This window comes from Columba livia, chromosome 1 (assembly GCF_036013475.1).
Source record: "Columba livia isolate bColLiv1 breed racing homer chromosome 1, bColLiv1.pat.W.v2, whole genome shotgun sequence".
NCBI classification, from domain to species: Eukaryota; Metazoa; Chordata; class Aves; order Columbiformes; family Columbidae; genus Columba; species Columba livia.
Window position 1 is genome coordinate 169,322,106 of NC_088602.1, and position 19,860 is coordinate 169,341,965.

The 19,860-nt window shown below is 41.7% G+C and overlaps 1 protein-coding gene and 1 long non-coding RNA gene across 9 annotated transcripts in view; one reads left to right on the forward strand and one right to left on the reverse strand.

Annotated features, from left to right (window-relative positions):
• Positions 1 to 12,201: 12,201 nt before the first annotated feature.
• Positions 12,202 to 15,687, reverse strand: LOC110356861 (uncharacterized). Its single transcript, XR_002410178.2, has 2 exons — positions 15,566 to 15,687; positions 12,202 to 14,999 (listed from the first exon to the last, which is right to left on the reverse strand). It is a non-coding gene; the product is annotated as an uncharacterized LOC110356861 (long non-coding RNA).
• An 88-nt stretch (positions 15,688 to 15,775) lies between these two features.
• Positions 15,776 to 19,860, forward strand: part of CNOT4 (CCR4-NOT transcription complex subunit 4) — an 82,862-nt gene continuing 78,777 nt past the window's right edge. For 3 of the 8 annotated variants that reach the window (XM_065044487.1, XM_065044508.1, XM_065044497.1), the window contains exon 1: positions 15,776 to 16,133. The gene's annotated coding sequence lies outside the window, so the exon portion shown is untranslated. The remainder of the gene's footprint in view (positions 16,134 to 19,860) is intronic. The other 5 variants (XM_065044529.1, XM_065044545.1, XM_065044539.1 and 2 more) reach the window with 3 other exon arrangements.

Here is a 19,860-nt window from a genome sequence, read left to right on the forward strand (position 1 = left end):
CCTTAAGAAACAATACTTCGGGGGCGGGGGGAAGAAAAAATTTAAAAAAGAAGAGAGAGAAATACAGATAAATGAATCAATTTTGTTTAAACAGCCTTTCACAGGCATTAAGAGCTGTCATATTTCTTTTGGCATTCAGATGCAGCCAGATTGCACACACTTTTTTTTAAAATCTCTGTTGGAGGAAAAAAAATCCTTTCTAACCACTGCAGATCTAATATTTTAAATTTGCAGATTATTCTTTCCTTCCTTGTCAATTGGCCAACAGTCACATAGCAACATGAAGAAAAAAACCACCTCGAGAAGAGTGGATGGCATGGGGTAAGTCACTGGGCAGTTGAACTTCAGAAGAAAAATACCACATTTAGCTCCGTCTGCACAGCATTTACTACAGTCTTTCCTTTCTCAGTCAGCAATGCGATATTTTAATGCAAAATAGCTGTGACAATGCAGCACCAAGTATGGCTGAAGTAAGAGAAATATCTAAATACACCATACTATAAATTCTGCACATACTTATATTGGCATAACTGCATCCATCCATGCTTTGATGAGTAGGCAAGTCCATGAACTCTTTGCTTATTCTTGTTTTCTTTGCTGTCCTTTAATTTAGGATCTTATTGTTTACCCGGGATCACTGGCTGGTTTGGTAGACTATTTTTGCCAAGTCACTAAAGGAAAAGAATACCTCATTCCTCTTCTTAACAATAACTCTCAGCAAGTTCTCCAATACAGCTGGGTTCAGTGAGGGACACCAGCTTCTTTCATCCTTAATTAGAAGATGTAAATCTGTGAAGTCTCAAAGGTAGGCTGACAATAAACACCTGGGACAGATATGAATTCTTCTGGATTCCAGGGAAAGAAGGTCCCAGATTGCCTGTGGGGTGGTGAATTCTGCTTGCGTGGTGCGAGACCATTGTGTAAGATATATGATTTTCTGTAAGTGGAAATAACTACTAACAATTGTTACTAAAGTAACAATTAAAATGAGCTGCATAATGGGAACGTGCTGTTTGACTGGAACTTCTAGGTCGTTTGTCATGTACTACAGGTGTAACATTCTTAATTTTAATAATACTACATTTAGTCACTGTGGTCCATAGCCAAATGTCACACCAAGATATGAAAATAATGATATTATAATTTATTTTATTTACATTATATTGTGATCAGGAAGAATAATTATGAGCTATAAAAAAATATTACTCAAATGCCCAAGAGGCCATGCATAATTTCCCACCTTTAATCTTGAGTGTCATTGTCATCACATTGTGCTTGATGGAGTAAAATGAAAATTAAAAGGCTTTTCTGCAATGCAGCTGAAAAAGATGCCTTCTAGAAGTGCATCTACATAAATAGATCAGTCTTTACATTGTGAAATATTCCCATTTACCCAAAAAGTCAAAAGCATTTCTTGCTACTGATTAGATCGTAAAACTTCCTGAGCTCTTATTTTGACTGACACTAACTCTGTCTGTGCATCTCAACTTACTGGTCTGTAAAAGTGGGTATAACATTTCATAGCAGGCCTGGAATGCCGATCGACTGGATCTTTAGTCTGGCCCCATCTCAACAGAGAAAAAGAATGTGTTTTTGGGTTACATTAAGTTGGCAGAGTAAAAAAAAAAAAAAACAAACTTAATTCTCTTCCTATGGTGGCTGGCTTTCCTGAAAACTTCTTAGCTGGCTATAATCCTGTCTTTGTTGCAAAAAGTGTGTTTTATACATGAAGATAGTTAGCTTGGTGTCAAATCTCAGAAGAAAGTCTAAGACCTTTATCTGCAGTAATTCTCAACAAAATAACTGTAATTTCTCTGTCTTCCATCCTAGATACTTCTACTGTCACCATGGTATCTAAGCTCATCAGAGAAACTGCGTGAGGTTGTTGCTAGCTTGGGTAAGTGGTTTATCTAGTCCAAAGCAACAAAGAGCTAAATATTCTCAAAGTTACATGAATACCTTCCTTGGGGGAGAGGAGCTGAACAATGGTGGGTGCTGCCCTTCCTGTGTAGGTGAGAACTATTATTGACTACAGGCATCTAACCAGAAATGAATGCCTAGATAAAAAGTATCAGTAATTTTCCTGCTTGACAGTTGGGTCTTTATAAGCCCTGTTCAGGCTTCAAAGGTAAAATCAAAATACTGTTCTTGGCCATGTGATGTACTACGAGTTAATTTTTTCCTAATTCCTGCTTTGGGGCCCTTAGAGCTATCTGTCTTTTTATTCTTTCTTCTCTGTCCCAGAATGAAGAATAGCTTTTCTTTTTTGTAATAATTTCTCTACTCAGCTTCTGAAGGGAATGAGGCAGTTACTAGCCCAGGAGATAATCTGATTATTGTCATGATGTAGCTACTAGTAATTAACAATAAGAGATGGAGAAACGTGCAACAGAGGAAATGATTGAAAGACAAAGTACGAGCAAAGTGGAGATATTTGATATAGTATGTGTAGAAGTGTTGGCACATCAACTGCCTTATTGATATTCATTCTGTTCAGTAATTTCCATACCAGATTTACAGATGGTTGATGTTTTTGCTAGTTGCCAGTCTCTCCAATTCAGACTTTGTCCTGAAATTCACACTGAGCTCTTTAGGAAGCATGTTGTGTGTATCCTGCAGGCTGAAGTATATGCGTTTTGCATCCTTCTGGGTTCTCGTCAGAGGATGGCTGTGCTGGAGTAGGTGTGAAGCTACAGAAGTGCAACGAGGTCACTTGGGCAACACTGAAGATGTGTAAAGTTGCACAAAAATGTGTGCTACCAATGTAAAGCACAGGGATTCTGTAAGCGGAGACAATACAGGGGATGGGAGAGAAAGTATCTTGATAGTCATAATCTGGTGTACGTTTTTTAAAAAATAATTACTTTTTACTTACAAACTGAGTGGATTTGATACGGGAACCAGTGAGACTCAGGAAAAACAGTATCACACAATGTCATCTCTACTGCAACCTGAGATTGCTTCACAAATTATACTACCATTTTGTTAATTATTTTCCCAGTGTTGTCCATTTCTTTAGAGTTCTCTGGGTACAAGATAAGAAGCTCCTGTACACCAAAGATGTGTGCAGAATTTGTCCAATGTACTTCTGATGGCCAATTACTGAAATACTTCCCCTGGCCTGGTGTTCTGAGATAGCCTATTGGAAGGAAAGCTCTGTTTAAATAGGTAGCATAAGACAAGATTTTCTTTCTGCTCTGGTCCATTTTTGTTTTGTTGAAGTTTCCTGAGGATCAGGAAGAATTATCCTCAAGAGCAAGAATCAGAAGGACATGAACTGAACAAATCTGATTTCTGAAATAGGGAGCTGTATTAATTGGCTCTGGTGTCAGTATATTTCACTGGAAGTCACATATCTGTTTAAGTCTCCTCCTGCCTTATTTGGTTATGACTGTGCTGCAGAAGGATAATGAAAAACAATATTAGCTGTTCACAATTAATGGGGCAATCGTTGAAACCACATATTCAATAACTTCTGCCAAGGTGACACCTTAGACATTGGAGCACTAAACTATATTATGTGCTTGAGTGATCAAGGCTGGAGTTTATGGCTTATGCTCATTCAGTTGCTTCAGTGCTTGAAAGGAGAATAGTGGAAAACCTTTCTTTTATGCACAGGTTTCTGAGCTGCTTGGCACATACAACTCTCGTACGTTTCTTCTAGATGGTGTCAGATGGCCAAAATTAATTTCCCTCATCATTCAAGAACATTCCTATTCCAAATCAGACAAAGCTAAATCTCTGTCTTTGAAATGTAGTGCTGAAAAAATGCTGGTCAGCTAATCTGAACTCAGATAAAATGAGACTTAACCAATGGAGATGACAAAATTATCAGAGTTAATTGTGTGTGTCTGTAGATGTCCAACATGGTGGAATACTAATCCTTTATGTCCTTCCACAAGCCAAAACTACTGGTATTGTAGATTAACTTGAGTGGAATTATAATGAAGCATAGGTAGGAGAACAGTTCATTCCAAAGTTAATAACATATTGAAAGCATGCATACAAGAAATACTGATTTGAAGGTCAAGAACATGCAGGAAAAAGTAGTGACCCACATTCATCATTAAGGTTGATCTCTGCATAAAGGATCATACCAGTTCTCTTTAAGCAGACAGCAGTAAATTGTGATCGCAGGATGGCTTTACATCTTGTGCTATCTCTTCACAAACAGCGATCAATATTTGCTTGGAAATAACACTCAGAGTGTGTCACTCAGCTGCATTCTTAGGCATCTGCCTATTAATAATATAATTTATGGGGTTTTTTTAAATGCATCTCTCAGTCTTATTTAATGCACAGGCTGTCTACAGAAACAAGAAGCTGCACTGAGGTCCAGCCAAGGACGAGCTTGAGGTACTGACTTATTCTGAAACACTGAGGGAAATGTTTACTTGCAGACTGTAACTACACAAGAACATTAAGCTATGAGAAACCCCTAAAAATGAAGTGGCCTTATTTTTAATGAAGATTTGATTGTGCCATTTTGGGTGGCTTAGTTGGACATTATTTTATGTTGGCAGATGGTAAATATGCTTTAATGTGTGATTTCCAAGAACTTCTCAGAAATTCTAGTGTCAATTTTGAGGTGAAACCCCAAGCAGCTTTGTAGGAAAGATTAACACCTCCCTTTCACTGAGGAGTTCAGATCTCTTGTTCAGGTTGTGAGAGATTTGCTAAGTTCCACACCCCCCTCCATCTTAACGTGCATCTCCTACCTCCTGTAAAGGTTGGAGGGGACTTTGGCATTGTATGCTCTCAATCTCTCATTAGTGGTGCCACTTCATTTTGCAAAAATAATTTAACTTTCACCCGATATGGAACCGGAACCTGCCAGGGAGCAGCATGGAGATAATCCCACTATTCAAATGATTAATCTGACCAGCAGATAAAGAATATTTCTCCTGTGATTTGTCTCACTGATTAAGTCTTTTGGACAAAAGATTCAGCATCAACCAAAATAATTGAGGGAAGCACAATCCAAGGCCCTCAGCTGTCTAGAACATTTTCTCAAGTAATGGAAGCCTCAAATACTAATTCATTTTCTGCCTAAATCATGAAGAAACATAGCTTAAGTGTCTACTGCTTTGGAGAGTTCTTGAAAGTCTGAACCATATGTGAAAGGAGACACCACTGCCACCAGCTCTGCCAGCCTGATCAGCCACAAACTTTTTTTCCTTGTGCATGTTTCAAACCAAGGAAATCTTTTAATCTTCTTTTCTTTTTTACACCTGAACAAAAACATGTTTTTCTTTGTATTGTTCAGAGTCACTCTCTTACACTTTCTGTTTTGTTTTCCTACTGAGATAAATCAGTGAGTCATTTAGTGCTAGTACTCTCAATAAACTGATTTCTCGTCTGAAATTTCTGTGTCTTTTCTCTCTATTCATGGCTCCATGAAATAATAAGCCAACTCCAAGTGTTACCTCCCACCAACTTTCATGTATAACACCAGAAAAAAATAACTTTTTGAGGAATTACTCTCCCTTTCAAGCTGCCTCCCTCATTGCTAGGACACCCTGTTCATAAACAACTTACCTCCTCTTGAAATACTGTGTAAACATAGACTTGGAGAAAGTTAAGAGAGTAGTATTAATTGTTGATATCTAAGGGGAACAAACAAGGGGATGGTAAATACATACACAGCTAGTGTCACCCAGTACAGCATGTGTTCTTACTCACATGATGCTTCTCTGCCCACACCCTTCTCTGATCCAAATCACAGCTGGAGTCAGCCATGCCATAGTAAATTCTTCAGTGGGAAGCCTTGGCTCTCATTGCTAGAATCAATTGACACAAAAACTGCTACGGTAGGACAAGAGTGATCACTTTTCTGGTAAGCTTTTGTCACATGCTATGACACAAACAAACTGTCCCAACTCAGCATTTTCCTTGGCAGGGGGCGGTGTCACACCTCACAGGTAATCATGCTATCAGTCTGCTCCACAGCTGTTGGCCAGTCCTCTACAGAGGAAGCTGCCAAGGCTCACTTTTACAGCTTTTATTTAAAACAGCTGCTTGAATTTCACAGGTGCAAAAGCCTAAGCACTTGAGCACTTCCTGAACAGGAGGCTTAGAGCCACCTTCCTTTTGAACTTTTGTGTTCTGAATTTCTTGGACACTTCTGTCATGAACCAGTTGCTTCATGGCATGCAGAGCTTTTTCATCTGAATGTAAGGAGGACATAACATGCTACTAAACTTTAAAGGTCTATACAAGATGCAGATGAACCATGAAAACCTAAGGTGGCTCTATTTATCCTCTTAATTTCTCAGTTATCTGAGATGAAAGGTACCAATTAAAGGCAAATGTTATGTTGTGTCTAAGTTTTCTTAAGCAAGTACACTACTTAGAATATTAGCCAAGCACCCTTTACAGTTTTGAATGTTCGGTCACATAATTATTAGAAAGCAGTGCCTAATAAAACTCAGTTAGGCCACCACCGTCTCCTTTGTCTAGGAGTACAGCAGAACCACTGTTATTCTTTCAGTGGTTTTACTTTCCATTTTGTGACCTGCACTCTTTGTTTCTGCTCTTTTCATTAAAGTAGTCATAAGTCCATAAATACGTAGTGCACCTACTTAACTATTTTTTAATAAAACCCACAGAGGTATTTTCAATTACGTGGTTAAATTGAGATAAGCTTGGATAAGAAGCTTGGATTTTAACTAGATCTTGAAGAGGAAAAGATAACTTCCTTGTCTTTACTAAGACCTCAGCTAAGACTACTTACTGTTTACCTGTCCTGAGGTGATAATGTATGACTTCACTCTAGTGAGAAAAGGTCTGAGGATGCTCCTTCTGACTTTTGCACCTTTGAAGTAGGCCTGCAATGAGTCAAGGCATGTACTGCTCAGAAGAATGAGGAAAGGTATCTATTACTCAGAAGGAAGAAAGTCCGGTGTCTAGATTCATATCTGCGAAGAGAAGGGTTGAAGAAGCAAGCAACTGGCAACTCACTTCCCTCTCATCCTTAATTTTTACAAAGTCTTTTAACTCAGGTGGGAAGTAGCTGACTGCCCACCTCATCTTAATGCTCTTACTCTGCTGCTTCTGCAGTGGAGATTGAAGAAAATGATGACTCACCATGTCAGTTGAACAAATGGGTTTCCTCTGAGGACAACGAAGCTGTCCACATGCTTATGGCAGAACCTACTGTCAAGCATCACCCTCTGCATCTTACTCCGCAGTACTCTCATCTCTCAGGAGATTCTTTATTACCTACTATTCTGCTTAGTCATAGCTTAAACCTGAAGTATTTTCAAAATTTATTTCAATTCCATACACCCAAGAGATTAAGCATTGAAGATTCTGGATACATTGGGTAGAATCTAGTCGGTTCCGCTCTTTTTTGTATCATAATACTGTACCCAGTGTTTTCCACAGTCTAGGTCTAATATTCAACATGGAAATCCTGTGTGGGAAACTTGCAGAATGGAACTGTCTTTCAGACATGCGTTTTCATTGATCTCAGGAGAAGTTCTAAATGCTCACCTGTTTTTGAAATCAGGCTACTATCATGCGATCCCACACAGATATAAATACCTAAAAGTTTTGAAAGTTGTGGCTTTTAGACATTACATTGTCTTATTTACTAGCTAGGAGAAATACTGCTAGGCATGGACTAAAACTGCACAAAAATCTCAGCACATCCTTCTTCCTCCCCATGTCAGTCCAACAACTGTGCAGTACATTTTAAGGCCCAGCATACAGTGAGTTTGCATAAAACAAATTATAAGCAATTCAGGCAAGTGTGACACAATATACCATCAGTGGAAGTGCTGATGGCACATATGTGCTGAAGCTTGCTGTGTAAAATGTCATTTTGTTTTCCCAGGTGTGATACCATACAAAGAGAGTAAGGAGAAGAAAACAAAATGAAAGTAAGTTAAAGTAAAAATAAGCACATGATTTAGATGGTTTGGCAAAATCTGGCTCCTATCAGAGGCTGACTATCTACAGTTTAAAATAACCTATTTAAGAATCAGGGGCAATTTATCATTCCTTAAAAAAACAAGTGCTAGATTATTAGGAGTAAAACAAACTAGGTCTACTCAGGGCTTTAATTCTATGTCTGGCCTGTTAGCAGAAAATTCTCCTATTCGCACAATAATATGCCAATGATTTTTAAATCTTGCAGGGGAAAACACAGTAAAATTTTAAAACACATATGAAAGAACAAAAAAATACATTTAAATAGAAATATATCTACCATCCTTTAGGTGTCTTGGTTAACCCACACAATACAGTTGGGATACCAGGCTGGTCACTGCTCCCCCTGCCCTTGGTGGCTCTCAGCCTGGCCCTTTCATGCTGCAGCGTGCTGGCGGGAAGATGGAGCGGAAGGAGGAGGAGAGCAGAGCAGCACAAGGCACACAGCACAACCTTCGCTCTATCAGCGTGTCAAGCACAGGCTGTTAAGAAGAGGAAATGTTCTCTCTCAGAATATAAGGGCCCAATTTCTCTGTACAACAAGTGCATCTATGTCATACAGAGTCTTAGTTACGGTGCTGCCTATATGCAAGACTGATCTTATTGTTCTGGGATCTCTCATTTGTCATCATTACAGTTGGGTTCCTGCAGCTCCTTAAGGAACATACTCATATTTCTGATTAACAAATGCTTCGACTTTCCTATTTAATCTATTATTTTGCCTATCTAACCTACCCAATTTCAGGCTTGTCTCTCTATCAGCATTATTTATATAGCACAAAATTAGTTGCAGTAGCTCTCATTCCTTTGGAAAAAAGGAAGTAGATCTGCCTGGAAAACTGCAAGATTGCAGCTGGAACTTGGCTGGTGCAATATATTTACAAGCATCAAAGTTCACCCCAATCCTTTAACGCAACGTCATACTTTCTTGACAGGAGAACTCCCATCACACCTGGCCTGTGCAGAACATGAGCTTCAATGCTGATAAAGTTCACGGAAATTCTTGTAACTAACAGTTCCTGTTTATACGGCGGCCATGGAATCAATATGCAGGATCGAGTATTGCATTTTCTCAAGTTGTGCACTTTTTATTTCATCTCAGCAAATCCCATATGGCTAAGGCGTTTTTATAAGAATGCGAGCAATTTTGAGCTCTGTGGAAAATGCTGAGTCCTGTCAGATGCAGGTAGAGAAGGGCAGAAGAGGAAAAACACATTCCTTTGAACACAGTAATATAGAAGGCAATTAAGGAATACAACAATAATGAGCAATCATTCTCTCTCATAATGTATGTTGCACTTTAAAGAGCAGGTGACGACTCCCTGAAAACAATAACAAGTGACATAATGAAGACCCATCTACACAGGAATGTTACTTCAAATATTTTAAATGAGATGGCTTGAGTGCATTCACAAAGATTGTTTTAGAGTGGCTGGGCTTGCTTTTTGCATGAATGAAACCCAGGCTCACCAGCCCACGGCCTTCAGCTATGAGCTGCATCAAGCTCATAAGAGGATTCTGTCCGTTTTTGAATGATTTTCCCTCATTGTGTAATGCGATAAGATTTATTTGCTGTCTGGCCCCTGAGTGCCCTCTTCTGTTACAAGATCATCTGGATTAGGCATGTTATCACTCTCACTGAATGTTGATGGCTTCCTTTGCAATTCCACTGTGTGCCCCCCCCCCAGCCCCCCGCAGATTCACACATTCTTTTAGATTAGCACCTCTTTTCCTCCCCAGTATTGTCTCATGGGTTGTGTGTAGCATGTCCTGTCCCTACTCCATGACAATGACTCAAATATTAGGATTTGTGAGTGTTGGCCAAACTGAATGCAAGAGAGAGACATTCCTGAGGAAAGCAGCAGTGCCACCATAGAGCAAAATAACCCTGGCTCGTCTACAAGAGGACAAGGGATGTGAACAGAATCTTCAGGACTTCTAACTGTCCAGAATAGGCTGAGCTGTGAAAGATTTATCCATGAGAATTCACCACTGAACCCCAATATTGTAACATACCCAGGTGATTTATCACAGCTGTCAAATAACGTCACTTCAAATCAGGAGATGTAGAGCTAGTATTTTCTTTCAAACAACTAAACTGAAATGCAAAGACTGAAATTACAAAAACACTGTTTGAAACCCAGATAGACAGTCAGCTCAAAAACGCTGCACAGGAAAAATATTCCTATGATGTCCTGTATTGTATGGTAGCTCTGCATCTCTACACTAGGTACTATCTAGATCACATCCCTGGCGGTGGAAATGAACTATGAGCCTCTTTCCATCCATTTGACACCACCTTCCCTAGAGTGGTCATTGTGGTGCTCCACAAACGAGAGCTCACATCTTCTGTCCCCACCTTGCACTGGTTGACTACACACCTGGGCTCACTGCTACTCTTCCTACCGCTCAAAGAATGTGGCAGCACCATATGAGTTAAAGGGAACACAGATTGCAGGGCAGGCATATTTATTGCAACAGCGGATGCAGGAGAAAAAGCAATAGCAAATATACTTTGGCTCATAGTTTGTTCAGCATTCTTTAGCTCCTGTTACATTTTATGAGACAAATTACCAAAATTAAACATTTCAAAATGCTGAGATTATAAGACACTTGTAATCAAATCTTTAGCAATATAAAATTCTTGGATACAGGCCAATTGCTCTAAAGTCTGCTCCATTCTAGTGCACATGATGCTGACCTGTGTATATTATAGGAGATCTTATGACAAAGGCTGTGCTCCATTCTGTTAATATTATCCACAGAAAAAAACAATGCAACCTTCTTGTTGTTTATCTGCATCTTATCTCTCTCACTTCTGCAACTGAATATATTTCAGTATCCTTCTGTGCAATGCTGCTTAGTTTTCTGATTTATCCGTTGCCTTTTTTGGTAACACTTTTTCTCATCTCTTGGAAACACACTTGAAAGTAACATTGCTACAGAGGTGCACATAGAACTGCAAACTTGAATCCGGTTACTATTCACCTCTCATGAACCCAGTGTCTTCTTCCCTCCTTCCCATTCTAACACCAGGATTTCTACAGAAAGGAGATGTAGAGTGGGAGGCATCTTATTACACACTACTGGATTCCCTGAGAAGATCCATTTCCTAGGGAAGCCCAGACTGGAAAAACAGATGGGAATGACATTCCAAAAATGAGAAAAAAAATGAAACCTATTGTCACTGGTGCTGAGTTCAGTGTAGAAATGACAAATATTTGCAATTTCTCTCTGGAACTGAGGCATCATTATGATGAGGAATATGAGCATTGCAAGCTGCTTGGTGCATAAAAAATGTTTCAAAAAAGGAGGATAGGAAGAAATCAAAGGGTTCTGTGAATGGAAGGCAAAAAATGAGCTGGAAGGCTGCTTGTGACAAATTGCATTGACTTTCACATGCGTGTCTACATTCAGGGGAGTTTGGGACAAGGAAAACAACATACAGGAAGATTTGTTGTAAATTGTACGGAAGGGAACAGACTTCTGAAGAATATTGGGATGCTATGCCACTACCTCAAGTGCACCCAGAGTTTTACAAGAGCAGTGGTAGGTTCCCAGAGGTCCCCACTGCACCCTTTCCAGAAAACAGAGGTGAATTCTGCTTTCATTTGCAAAGATAGGTGCACTTAGCAGATAAGGTGCTTTGTGCCAGTTATGCCAGGTAAGTAAAGGTTATCATGAAAAAAATTGGCTGAAGCATCCCACTAAAGTTCTCATTTTCCCCTAATAACACAAAAACATATAAAAAGGTGCATCTCTTTCATACCTTAGGCTACAATACACTTATTTTTCACCACTGTATTTTCGCATTTAAGAAAGAACAGGACAAATCCCTCACCCTGTTTCTCTGAGCAGCACAGACACCTGCTCCTTCTCCCATGGATTTCAAACAAGACGCGGTGAACATCTGCCACTTGCAGCAAATATTGATCAGAGTGTTTGTGAGACTCATCTACGTGTCCTTCAATTTCCTGAGACAAAGCCCTTCATTATTATTCTACAGTTACTCAGAACAGTCATACAGTCCCTTTCTCCAACATAGTTGCCCACTAAAAGGCATCATTAGCCAGAAAAGCAGAAAGATGTCTGGATCTCCTAGAGGGACAAAAGGAATGAGCACATCATTAACATCCATTACAGTCTGGGAAGCAATTCTTATTTTTGTTGCAGTAAATAAGGCTGGATTTCTAAAAAATCTGTCAACTATTATATATCATTCTGCATTAATATATGTGAAATTTCCACAGTAATCAATGAGGCTTTGCAGAAGCTTGAAAAAATCTATTTTATTTCTATTTCAGTCTGAAATAAGAGGCACACAAGTCCAGCCACTGCTTCCACCACAACTTGGGATCATGAACTTCCCAAATCTTGAAGCATTTTCTCAGTACCAGCACACTGAAACAAACACATAATACATATTTCCAGGGCACACTGGTAGACAAGCATCAATCCAGTGAACAGCAAGCCAACTGGATTGCTGACAAGCTATGAGGCACTCATGGTGACACGTGTCCACATGCAGAGTTGCTGCTGTATTCGTTTTTTGTTATCAAATGTTCAGACTGGAATCTGTACAGATGCTTTGCAAACTTTAGCATCCTTAGGTTCCAGCATAATTACTCTTCATCCCAACCAGGCATGTGAATTACCCCATCTCTATCTCCTCCTTTTCTACCAGTATCAGTACCCCAGCATTGGGTGTCTTTCTAATCCCTTCTCAGGACGTTCCACTGACGATCTCCACTGCATTTCCTGCACATACCTTGGCAGACGTTTGAAATGGTAGTGACTTAATACTGGAGGGTTCCTGAAATAGCTTGGTTTCACCCCAACTGCTGAATACCAGTAGGTTCCTAAATTGGTTCCACAAGACAGTAGCTGTGGAGCACTGGCTGGGAGAACATCTTCCCAGCACGTGGTGTGGATCAATGCACAACAGTCCGTACACAACAAGTCACAGGGAAATGGGGGCTGAACCACAATAAATCAATCATATAGATACACATTTTTATTTTAGCTGGTACACATTGGTTATTTCCAAGAAAATGTATTCTGAAAGCTTTTCCTTGTAGATATGGAAACGATTTCTTAGAAACAGTCCTGCTCAGTTATGATCTATTCAAAACAAATGAAAACCAAACAATTCCAAAAGCAAAAATGGTGTCAAAATGTGGCTATTTAAGACTGATCTAATGAAAATAATTACAATAATAGCAAAAATATAATTCATTTAAGGACATCTTAAATCTTACAATGGCCACATGATGGCCTAGTGAATTGTTCTTACCAGATTAAAACAAAGGTGGAAGCAGGACTATGGGTAAGCTTCAGTAATATCAGCCAAAATAATCTTCAGCCATGTAGGTTTTTTTCTGTGTTATTAGTGGATGATGCTGAAATTTGTGTTCATGCAGGGCTTAACAAAGGGATATGAACAGACTCTTATTGAGAGGAAGACTCTTCAATACTGGATTGAAAGAAATCACAGAATTCACTTAATAAACAGCCTCGACTCAGCCCAAGAATTGCAGCTTTTAGATATATTGTTTTTAATCTTTCTTTCCAAGTCAGAGTACTTGCTTTTATTCAACAGGAAACGTTGCCAGGTATTATGTGTGTCAACAATGACATTACTTACGTAAGTTACTTACATAATGGGTACTTCTGGAGCCTAAAGGTTTATATATAGGTTATGAAAATTTGAAAACTATACACTTTTTGAGAAATATATTGGGTTTTTATATGTTCACCTGAATTTGTTTAATATATAGCTATATGTATGAAGTATATGTTACAGTTGAATATGTATGCAGAAAAATATGGAATTTCTCACATATATAGGTGTTTATATTCCATTGTTATGTTTTGTTTTCAAAAAGGCATTGTATTTGTGTTCACATATCAAGACTACTATGGAAAACAGGGTTTATTTTTATGTAGACCTGCGTCTTGCCTGCAGCCAAGTGGTAAAGTTAATTCATAGAGCTTTCCTGTTGTGGATATATATATATCAATATCAAATTTAATATGCACAAGGTAACATTAACCTACTTGTGGAAGGAGAATGAGCTATGCAAACAGAAAGTAGTTTAGTGTTAGTGGAACTGGCATATTGTATGAGGCTGTACTAATATAATACTTCGCTAGTATAACACTTCAATCTAAACCACAAAAGTAAAGAAGAAAAACATTATGCCACTAAACAAAATAGTTATGCCAGTGCTCTCTGTGATGAACACCTCTCTTTCCTATCAGTTGCCGAAATAAGTAAAGCTCTCAGGTGGGTATTCTCATCGTAAAAGTAGTAATGCCTTGTGCACTGGAGATAACTAATAATTAAACACCCAGGATGAGGCTGCCTGTTTGGAGAACTAAGGATGCTGGTGCAGAAAAGCCATTGCAGAGCTACAGAGGCAGTGAGTAAAAGCGCTCTTTTTGTCTGTTAGCTGATGTGATGTGGTCCTTTGTGTGGCACAGAGATTACAGGAAAAAGGAAGGAAGAGTTATGGGTTCAGTTTTAACAGGCTCACAGCCTAGGGTGACTGTGGTAGAAAGAGGAGACAGAAGTGTAAATTTCTGGCAATACAAACACCAAAAGAAAAAGTCTTTTTGGCAGGGGAGAGATCCTGTCCTTGAGAATTTGCAGGAAGCTGCTTCTGTCAAAATTACCTACAGCCCCTACGCATGAAAAGAGAATTTGCCTGGTTTTGTTAGTGAAGAAAAAAGAAACAAAACAAGAAAACACCTTTTTTCCATGCCTTTGGCTTCTGTTCCAAATGGGAAATGTACTCGGGAAAATCCTAATAATAATAGTAACAATAACAAAAATCTGTTCCGGAAAGGGACAGCACCATGTGAGCGCCTGCTGCCACGGGAGGAACAGAGATGCTCCAGACAGGTGAGGGAGGCTTCGGCTACCCGAAATTGAGCCTGGCGGATCAGCAGCACAGCGGCCTGGGAACCGGGGGAACATGGAAGGGCTCTCCAAATTTTGCAGCTTCAGAAACAGATGTCCTTGTTAGCGAAGCAATCCTGTCACACCAGGTCCTCGCGGTTCGAATCTGTCAGGATGGGGGGGGGAGAAAAAAAAAAAAGAAAGAAGTGAAAGCTAAGGGGGGAGGTGGTACGGGGGTCCCCTCCCGGAGGACGAAGCTGCCAGGCCGGGGGGATGGCAGGGGTCGCCGCCCGCGGGCGGGAGATCCGGGGCAGCGCAGGGCACAGTCCCGCTCTCCCGGCCTGCGAGGGGAAGGACGCGCTGCGAGAAACCGCTGCCCAGGTTGCGTTTAGCGGGAGCCGCATCCAGTCCCGACCCCGGCGCCCCGATAGCCGGTTTCTGCGGGGACATCCCCGCCCCAGACCTTACAGCCAACAAGCGGCACAGTCTAGTGGGGATGTAGACGGGGTCGCTTCGACATCGAGGGAGAAAAACATACAAACAAATAGACAAAAAACAAAGCAACATCAGCGAGAGGGAAATAAAAATCAATCCAGTGCTCTAAATCCTTGCAGGTTTAATTGCCAGCAACAGGCGGCTGAAATTGCAGCGGATTTACGGCCGGGGACTCCACAGAGCGGGAGGAGCTGGTCGGCCCTGCCTGGAGGGAGGCTGTGGCGTCCCCGGCCTTACCCAGCGGCAGCGGTGACGGAAAGGGACCGGCCCTCCCCGGATTAGGACCGCACAGCAGCCGCCTCCTCCCGCGCTGCCCTGGCCGGCGCCACCGCCTACAAGTCCCGTCGTGCCCCGCGCCGTCGCGGCCGCAGCCGTCGCGCCCCGTCCCCCGCCGTTGCTCCCCGCCCACTGTCGGCGGCGCAAGCGCAGGGGAGGCGGCGTCCAGGGCAAGTCTCCCTAATGTAAGATGGTGGCCGGGCTGGCAGCGGAGCGCCCCGAGCTCGGAGATTACCCGTTTCTCGCGTAAAGGTCGTCGGAGCAGCCGCCTAAGTGTCCGGCCGGCCGCCGCCGCAGGTCCCACCCCAGGAGCGTTGCTGCGGTTTTCCTCCCCCTCCGCTTCTCCTCTCTTTCCTCGCCGCCTCTCTCCTTGCCTCCCCACCCTTCTCCTTCTCCCTTCGCCTCCCTCCCCGCACGCTCACCCACCCACCCGCCCGCCCCCGCCGGCCCGGCCGCCGCCGCCGCGCCGGGCAGCGTGAGGGAGAGCCGCGCACACGCACCGCGGGCCGGGCAGGGAGAAGGAAGGCGGGTGAGTGCAGGCTGAAGGCCAGGCCGGGGAAGGAAGGAGGGAGGGAGGGAAGGAGAGGCGAGGCGAGGAGGAGCGGGGGGAAGCCGGGCCGCTCTGACTACGAGAGCGCCGAGGCTTCGCTGGGACGGCGCAGGCCTCAGCGCAACCCCCGGTGCCAGCCCCGGCGGTATGGGGGACGCGCCGGGCAGCTGCCGTGCGCGGAGGGCACCGGGCCGTGTGGGGAGGGCGAGGGGGCGAAGGAGCGGCTCCTCCCCGGGGGGCGCTGGGGAAGGGGGCTCCGTCCGTGCCACTGCCCGGGGGAGGCTTGCTGGATTTCCTCCTTGCCGCCCCGCCGCGGCGGAGCCGTTGGGCCGGGCAGGGCCGCCGGCCGGGGGTGCGGGAGGACGGTGCCCCCGGAGCCGCTCACCTCTGCTGGGGGAGGCCGGCGCGGCCGCGCGCGGGAACCGCGGCGTGATTCACTTAGGATTTGCGTGGAAATTTCCTCTCTCCCCTTCTTCTTCTCCCGGAGCCAGGCTCCATTTGTTCTTGTGATCTGCACTTTTTTTTTCTCCTGAGAGAGGCAAACAGATGGTAAATGGCAGCCTCTTATTTTTGGTGTTATTTTGGATGGTCCGTGTAACCTCCCGAGGTTTGTCTGTCAATAAAATAACTGGTACGTAACTTTCCGCCTCATACTCACAGAATATTAGGGGCTCTTTCCATTTTGTGCGTTAGCAGAAGCAAATGACAAGGCTGCGTCTGTGCTCTCATCCTACTTCCAGTGATGGTCGTACAGCTCTACCTGCCAGTCTGAAAGTGAGCTGCCGGTGCCTTGGTCTGTACAGTAAAAGGGAGGGAAAATACGCTAGATAATTATCTTTAAATGTTTCATTACTGTACCTGAAAGGGTTTAATTGGCTATAGCTTATATATTTGAGTCAGTATGGTAATATCAAGTATGTAGTTCATAGAAGAAGTAATTCTCTCTAGAGCATATGTTAATGTAAGCAAAAACTATCAACTTGTTAAAGCTGTGGGAACTCTAGACCTGCAGATGTTAGCTTACTTCTGCCCAAAAGTTTTAGAAGTTAGTGTTGGTCAGTTATGCATTTACTGAGCTTGTACAGATTTCTGACTTTGTGTTTTAACTGTCTGTATTTTGTATTAGTTTTAAAATATCTCGACTTGAGCATCCCTGTACTTTGACTTCATATTCTTGTAAATGTGGTGACGGGCACTAACAGAAGGGACACTTGTACTGAAAGATTAATATGTAGAAGAATGAAATTGTTTATACAGCCCTTCTCTCGCTGCTTTAAAAAAAAAAAAAAAAGAGAAAAAGAAAAATACAGGATTATGAAGAGCAGTGAATAAAATAACTGTTTGGCTTGAGAGGTGAATTAGTTTAGGTGGCCTATAAATACTTAAATATACTTCTTGTTTCTTAGCATTTCTCTAATAATGTGGTCAACTAGAGCATGGTCCAGGATTCAGGTATGGTGTATTTTAGGCTTTTGGGATTTTGTGATAGAGTTTCCGTTTCATAAACAAGATGAACACATGCAAGCGTTTAGAAATGCTTGGCAGTTGAAGTTGGCTGAATTGCAAACAGCGTTCAGTCTAGGGGAAAGGATTGTTTTGGAAAGGGGGAATACAAGGATAAACTGATCTCTGCTTTTAACTTCCATGTTTCTACAGGTGTCTCATTATTAGCTTTTACAATTAAGAGTCTTGGAGGATCCTAACAGTTTTTCTCTTTACAGAGAAAAGGTGGTGAGTGCCTGTCAGGAATAGTGCTCTATTAATTTCTTGGTACCTTTTGTTCATAAAGTTGAACAACAGCTATACAGTGCCCACTAAATAAAAGGCTTGGGTTAAAGCTGGTGAGAGAATGTACACAAGTATGTGGCATTCATGTTTAATTAAAAATATTCATTATAAGCAGATACATGTTGTCCTTCGTGGGTGTTGTTCAGGAAAGTTAGGGTATTCTTTATGAGTGAAATATTTTGAAGTTACTCTGACCAAGACCTTAAGTATGGGCCTGGAAGCCTTAACTCTGGCAACCATTTCTCAAAATTTTGCCTCCTTCTTTGAAATAAAAGATTATTTCAAACAGACAGTGTTTTGTAAGCACAGATAGCTGCTAAGTGGCTGATCAAAGATTGCTTCTTAGGCCTTGGACAACTAGATTCTTGTTCTGGTAAGATGACGCTGATATGTAGGCCTTACCACATGTTGGAAGGAAATTACTTGCTCAGCAAGACGACTAGGATCAGGGTTTCTCAAAGATTCACATGGTGAATGGGGTCTTAGGATGTACAAACTACCTTTTGACCCACTTGCGGTTGTGTGGTATTGCTGAGATACCTTGAGTAAGCGTGTGTGTGAAAGGCCACATAACTTACCTTGCTCTAATGTCCTGTATGTTTCAGCTCTTTAAATACATTGATGCTTTCTTTGCTTTCTAGTGTGTATCTTTCTGTCTGCTTTTTCCCGTTTTTATTGGATGAGGGCAACGTAAGGGATCCGTGAATAAATAGAGCCCATACCTCTTCTGGTTCTTGGAGGATAGTCCAGGAATTTATTCCATTTAGGAGACTGGTTAACATTTGTTAACATTTTAACCACTATAAACACTTATCAGACATTGAAAATGAATTATAGTAGCAAATGGTTTGGCTTGGCTTGAGATGCTGCTCAGACCTTCTGGTTCTTCCTGTAAGCAAATTGGGAGGACAGTATAAGTATCTAGCAGGAAATATGAATGTAACCTCTAAGTAAAAGCATGTATGCATTTTTGCATTAAACTCTTTCAGTCATGTGCATGTTTTCATCGGACTGGGTTTTATGTCATACCAGAAACTTCGATGATATGCTTTGTTTTGTCAGATGGTATTTTCTTGTGTGAGCTCGGAAAGGGAGTCCTCATTGTTTTCTTACTTCAAAATTGTATCAAAGTTTCTACTAATTTAGTGAGTATTCAGAATGCGTGTTCTTCACTTCTGGCTAGCTGTTATTAGACTGGCTACACCAGCTTAAAGGAAAGAATTAGTGTTTAAACTAGTGATTTCCACATAGTACTAAGATCAGGTAGGTTTTGTGGTGATATTTTTTTCCTTTACTTCCCTTCCCTTCCCCTTGGCTGTTCTGGGAACGTGACAACTCCAAGGTATTTCTTGGAGTCTGTCATTTAAATGGAACTTGGAAGTGTTTTCCAAACACATATGTACAAAATAATGCATTCATAAACCATCTTACATACATGCTTTAACAATATGAGGAAGCCTGAATCCAAAAGCATTAGGAAAATACAGACTGAGAGAAAGACACTGCTTGTCCCTTTCTGTGTATTCTGGAAGCTATGTACTGTGTTTCTATTCTGGAGCAGAATACGTTAGTATTAATTTCATAATGATTAATCAGTCATTTGTGTGTTTTTATTAGGTACTTCATCTGTTGCTGGTTTTCAAACTGGGGAAGGGTGGGTTGGGGTCAGTGTAAGGGGGAATTTTGTCTTCTAGTCACTGAGTTAAAAATAAAGGTGGATATAGGGATCAAGCAAACATGCTACTGAACTTGCTGGAAAGGGAGCTTAGCTTTTGGCTGAGGCTTGTACCCTGAGCAGTGCTCTCTGCTTTTGATCAGGTTCTGTTTTCTTGCAGGGGAAGAAGGGAAAACTTCAGCTGTCTGTGGATGGCTTTCTAACATACTGTGCTCCCAGCATCGGTTTCTTCTATCTTGCTGA